This window comes from Podarcis tiliguerta (genome assembly GCF_965153285.1).
Source record: "Podarcis tiliguerta genome assembly, chromosome: 8".
NCBI classification, from domain to species: domain Eukaryota; kingdom Metazoa; phylum Chordata; class Lepidosauria; order Squamata; family Lacertidae; genus Podarcis; species Podarcis tiliguerta.
In genome coordinates, this window is record NC_139541.1 from 550822 (window position 1) to 556821 (window position 6000).

At 43.9% G+C, this 6000-nt stretch overlaps 1 protein-coding gene across 3 annotated transcripts in view; it reads right to left on the bottom strand.

The window, feature by feature from the left end:
• The window catches only part of ZMAT4 (zinc finger matrin-type 4), a 246193-nt gene extending 242615 nt beyond the window's left edge, over positions 1 to 3578 (bottom strand). Inside the window, exon 1 of one of the 3 annotated variants that reach the window (XM_083456650.1) lies at positions 3156 to 3554. The gene's annotated coding sequence lies outside the window, so the exon portion shown is untranslated. Of the gene's footprint in view, positions 1 to 3155 lie in introns of all 3 variants that reach the window. The other 2 variants (XM_083456651.1, XM_083456649.1) reach the window with 2 other exon arrangements.
• Between the last annotated feature and the right edge of the window lie 2422 nt (positions 3579 to 6000).

The window sequence follows — 6000 nt, forward strand, 5'->3', positions numbered from 1 at the left end:
CATTTGTCTGCAACCCTCTTTCAAAGCATCTCTCCTAATATTCTGTCTCAAATCAAAAGCCTTTCCCAGTTGGCAGCCGAACAAATCATGCAGAGTCTCCGGAAAGCAAACACAGACTCTCAAGGAGGAATCCGTCCACTGCCTTCAGAAACCCGCAACTCTCTTACGCTTCGTCAAATGCTCTGCTTTTGCCCATCCAATGGAGCCACTGATACAGTCAAAGATTGGGGTGGGGTGGGGGGGGAGGAATCGCTGGGGGCGAGAAGATCGCCCTGCACTCTCCGACTCTCTCTGCCTTTCTCTCTGGCCTGCGGGGGGTGGGGCTGCCTGTTGAGGCATATATGAACACATTTGTGCAAGAATACACACACGCGGGGGGGGGGGGTCGGGGCAGCAAGCAGCCAATTGCTGTTATTCTTTGTTAAGGCTTGTTAATTGATGGTGCTGATTATTGGTAGTATTAGCATTTCAGTTTCTGATCTGCCCTTCACCCAAGAGGTTCCAGGGTGGGCTTCAGAAATTTAAAACACACAATATTAAAATCAGTGCAAAGCTAATGCAATTAAAAGAAGGTGACAGGTCCTAAAATATAAAGATCTCTGGTGCCAGGATGAAGAGATGCATTTTCAGTGTTTGGATCAGTTCAAGTTGGAAACATCAATGTCATTCCTGCACCTGACAAAGTGGAAAGCCCTTTCTTGGGGAAAGCCTGAGTCTGTGCACAGATTATTGCTTGTGTGGGAGGAGGAGGGTCTTCCCAGAGAACCTGCATGCAGAGGCATCATTGGCAATGGTGCGCTCCCTCATCCTCCTGTGGTTGCTGAGCAAATAGGTTCAACAGGTTTTGGTAGTGCTTCAAAAACCTGCCTCACCCATTGGAACTGGGCTTGCAGCTGACAATATAAAAATGAGCATGCTGCAGCAAACATTGCCTCCCCCAGACCACTCTTAAAGAAGACTCCTCATTCTCCAGCCCAAGAGTATATGGGACACACCAGATCAATCTGAGCAAGCATACTCAGGCAGTGCTGCTCTCCATTCCTATATGGATAAGCAAGCCAATATGGGGAGATGAACCAGAAACCTCACTAACCCATCAGCCTGGGACCACAAATGGACAGGCCATAGCTCAGAAGCAAAGCATTTGCCTAGCACACCAAATGTCCCAGGTTCAATCACCAGCATCTTCCCTTGATATCAGGCAACAGGGAAGGAACTTTGCTCAAGATCGTAAGCTGCTGGATTTCAGAGCAGATGATAATGCTGGGATAGAAATGCAGACCAGTGTTCTAAGTCAATGTTCAGATGCTCAGCCCCACACACATGGCTGTGGGCTTGGCTTGGGTGCAGATTTAATGTTCTGTTTGCCTCAGACACATGTTGAAAGCTGGTTTTATTAGGTAAAAGGACCCAAGTTCAAATCCAGCCCATTCCACCTATTCCACCCATTCCACCCAGCTGCTATAATATTGCCCAATCTGTTTTTGCCCTGCCAGGCTGTATTTACGCATGAGGCATAAGAAAGCCATTGCCCTAAATGTCCCACAATTGCAATTCAAAAGCAAAATCTATGCTGGCTAGAACATACTTTCTAATGAGAACTGGTGCTTTCTACCCCACATTGGAAATGTCCACACATGCGCTGAAACAGTGTGAGGCTCATGGCCATTATATGAAGCTGCATGTGTGAAACCTCTTCTCCAGTCTTTTGGTTTTTATCCTCCCCCCCCCCCCCAGCCCCAAGTTCCTTAAACTGAGGTTTCATATTACTGAGGGTTGGCAATTCAGAGAGTGAGAGTGGATACCCTTTGAATAATAGTAATAGCAGTAATCATCCTCACCTGACTTTTCTTTAAATAAGTAACTTAAATATATTTGGCTGGTGACGCTTTTCCTAGGATGGGGAGAGGTGCTGAGCAAATATTTACCTATTAAATTTCTGTGGGTCAGGGCTCTTTAAAGACACAGGAGCAAGCCCAGTTAGAAAAAGACAGCATGCATACCCACCATAGGCACCCCGCTGAGGTGTGCTCTGAGCTCCTGCCTATATCCAAGCTGACAGCATGGGCTCAACTGCACAACTGCAGAAGCAAAATGCCAGGAGCTCTCTATACCCAGCCCTCTGTGGGCCACTTCAAGGTGGCTTGGGGTGGGGGCTCGAGAGGATCACAGGTTAAGTGCAGGACAGGCATGCTCAAACAACATTTGCTATCCCAGAAGGGGATAACACTTTGCACTTGGGGTCCTCTTGATGCTGCTGTGCTACAACTCCCAGAAGCCTCAGAAGCCAGCGTGGCCAAGGATGAAGAGTGAAGGATGGTGGGAGCTGGAGTCCAGCAACATCTGGGAGGCCCCACAGGTTCCCCACACCTGTTTTAGAAGCATTGTGACAAAAAACGCTTTCCCAAATTCCTCCTCCTTTGTTTTAACTGTTCTAAGTGCAGGATGCCCTCACTTCCTTGCAAGAGTGGCTTTCTAACAGCCCTTGAATGGTCCCTGAATGTCAACATTTTTTGGCTTGCAAACCAGAGAGCACCGTTGCATGGCTGCCTGTCTGCAGACATCTGCAATGTACTAAACAAACTTCACGTGGACAAGCCAGGATCTTGGGGACCGACCAGTCCAAGTTTGACAGTTCACACGAGGCCCCCTCTAAAGTTCTGAATTCAAATGGTGCCCATATTTACTCAGGAGTAAGCACCACTGAACACAGTGGGATTTACTTCTGCATTAGCACACATTGGAGGATTGCATACTTTAAAAAAACACTCACACACATGCCAGGTCTAAATAGATTTACCTTTCATGGCACAACAAGGATGATCAGACTTGGCAACGCTTTGGACCTTGCTGCTGCTGCTCACTCACAGACAGCATAAAAATGCTCAGACTAGTAGTTGCTGCTGTTTTTACAGGCACCTACACTGCCAGTCCTACACATACCCCTGCCCCGCATTACCCCCATCTTAAAGTTAGGAAGGGGAAAGCAATACAGAGGTACCATATTGCTGCTGCTGTTTTTCAGGCAAAGAAGAGAAGCTAGTAGACCATTTTCCTTTTCTACACAAGCGACAGAAATTTTCCTAATAAAAACTTTTCTCTGGCTGCTAAAGCATCACAGACCCAGACCATATGATCCACCCAGGTGGCAGTACCTTTTACCAAGGAAGACAGGAAGGAGGCAGCAGGAGGCAGTCCAGGGTTGATGCTACAGCAGCGTTCCACAAACACCGGTGCTTAGATTCCTGCTTCCCCTCTCACTCTGCAGCCAGATCTTTCAGCAGCCCAGACCAACTGGGCTGGAAATGCATTTAGTAATTATTTGCCGGATCTCAAGCCCCACCTCCAGGGCTCCGATTGGTTGGTTGATCCTGTGCTGGCCCATCTCGGCTTTAGTGCAGCCTCCCTCTCCGTTTAGCTGCTGTTGTTATCAAGAGCGTTGGGGAAGGCTAATTATGTGTTCTGTAGATAAGCTTTGGATCTTGCGATGTGCCGACTGGTGTCAAGGGAAACAAAGGAAATTCTCCGAGGTTGGAATGGAAGCAGGTCACGTGCCCTGCGAGCCTCTTTGAGAAATGGGAATCATGTCAGCTCCTCAATAGTATATTCTCGTAGCAAATCGCATTGGTGCCCAGCTGATTTCTGCAACCTGCATATTTTATGCAAATCGAGCAAGTTTTGCATAATTTATTGGGGGGGTTGCTTTTTTGTATAAATTTACACCATTTCTTCTGACCATGCAAGGGATTATTCTAAGAGACACTGAACTGCCTGTTTCTGACAACCGGCAACAGCAAAACCTCCTTGAGCTGCCCCTCAGGCTTCAGAGATCTCAGCAAGTGTCACCTGCCTCTGCAGGAATCCGTAGATTTCACTTTCCCTGACTTTCTCATTTCCCACTTGAGTTTTCCACATTTCCAAATCAGTGAGCAATTTTCCACAACTTTGTTTCCTAAGATAATGCATTCTTGCTTCTCATTTTCACTAATATGTGCATTTCTATGCACACTTTACTCCAGTAATTTTTGGACTCAATACCTGGCTGGCGACATGCATCACAAAATTCACAGAAATGCACATTTCAATGGACAGCCGTGTTTTGCTTCCTGTATTGTTCTTGAAAGTGTGAATTAGGTCAATTTGCCCTTAAATGTGTACTGAATTGTATTTCTTTCCTATCCTTATTCTTCACAGCCATTAGAAGAAAGTTACTTCTGCATTGCTGTTGCCAGAAAGCGTCGACTTTTCCTGTGGACATTTGGACTCTAAGTAATCACTTGTAAGTAAAACAGAAAATTGGATTTTTTAAACATCGTAATTTGGCATTAAAACAGGAAGGTCTAAACAGGAAGTCCGCCTTCCGTTTTGTAAACAGATCAAAGCAAAGACGTCGCAAGCTAAAGCCTGGGGAAAGTATTTTGCAAAATATTAAACTTTCATCATTTAAGACATCGAACCCCCCTTGGAAGCAGGAGAAGAGGGGGGAATTCTTTGTGGATTGTTTAAACCTGCAGGAGAGTGAGTGAGATGAGATAATTTACCACTGTTTCGAGCCTGGGATCAGGCTGTCAATAAGATTGACGATTTGAGAAAATTATTAACTGGGAATGGAATACATCCTGATGGACAGTTGAATAAGAGATATATATCCTTTTTATTGTTCTCTTGGCACTTAAAAAGGAGAAAAGTTGAATGGTAACTTTGTTATTGGATTTGGGCTTGGAATTATAAGGACAGATACAAATAGAAATTGTTTCCTATAGAGGGAGCTTTTGAAACTGTTGCAACAGTGAAGGGGAACTTTCCACTAAGAACTAAGGACTGTGTGAAATAAGTGACCTTGGATAAGACCTTGGATAAGAATGGCAAAACAAGAAGCTCTTGTGAATGCTTTTTACAAAATAAATGCTCTGTTGGAACAACTACATGAGAAGACGGACTTGACGGTAAAGAAAATTGACAATTTGGGACAAAATATAACTGATTTGGAACAAAAAGTGAACATTTTTACAGGAACTACTCGGGATGTGATTCAGGAACCCATTTTGAAATGGCAAGCTCTGGAGAAGATGATGGAACAAACTGCTTCTATATCTCAAGAAACTCAAGTGGAGGTTTTGGCCCCACAGAAACAATTTGATGGACATAAGCTGAACTCAGAGGTGATGGAGCTTGAGAGTCAGATTTGGAGAGACGGTGCCCCGCTTGGACCGAAGAAGGGAAGATGGGCAGATTTCCCTATGGAGTGAGGCACTGAGGGAGAGATTGGAGATGTGGAGTCCTTTAGCCTCAAAGGGTCTTTGGAGTATGTCCTGGAACATCTTTTGGACTACAGCTTTGAATATGGAGTATGGGTGAACTTACCGAGACGGAATCAAGGAGCTGCTAAGATGGAAACCCTTTGGGACTTAATCTTTGGCATCAAAAGAAATCTGCAGACAGGACAGGGAGAAGAGTTAAGAGCCTCGGATAGAAGAGCACCAGGCTGATGGACTATATGGAACTGATAGAAAAGACTGACAAAATCCGAGACCAGGGAGAAGAGACGGTGGAAGAAGATTGGGAAAACTTTTAAAATTTTATTCAGAGTAATATAGCATAATTAAGGAATGTTGAGAAATGGTGGAATGAAATTATATGACTTTAGTAGAAATATGATAAGGATTTAAGTATAGATAAATTTTAAGATTTTGATGGTAAGATAAGGTTAAAATAGATTAAGACAGCTAAACGATAGAAAGCAGTGAAAGACGGAAAGGATTTGCTGATTTAATTATTAACTGGAATACAAAAATGGGAGGTGGGAGGAGGTCGAGGAAATAAGTCAATGAAAGATAAAGATAAGGAAAATGGATGTGTTTTTAAATGTTTTTGTTTTTTCTTGTTGTGTTGATGTATTGTTTTTTTTCTTTTATTTTTGATGTATTGTTTCCTAATTTTTTTTTACTGTCTTTTTCTTTTTTTGTAACTATAAAACCTTTCATAAATATTATTAAGAAG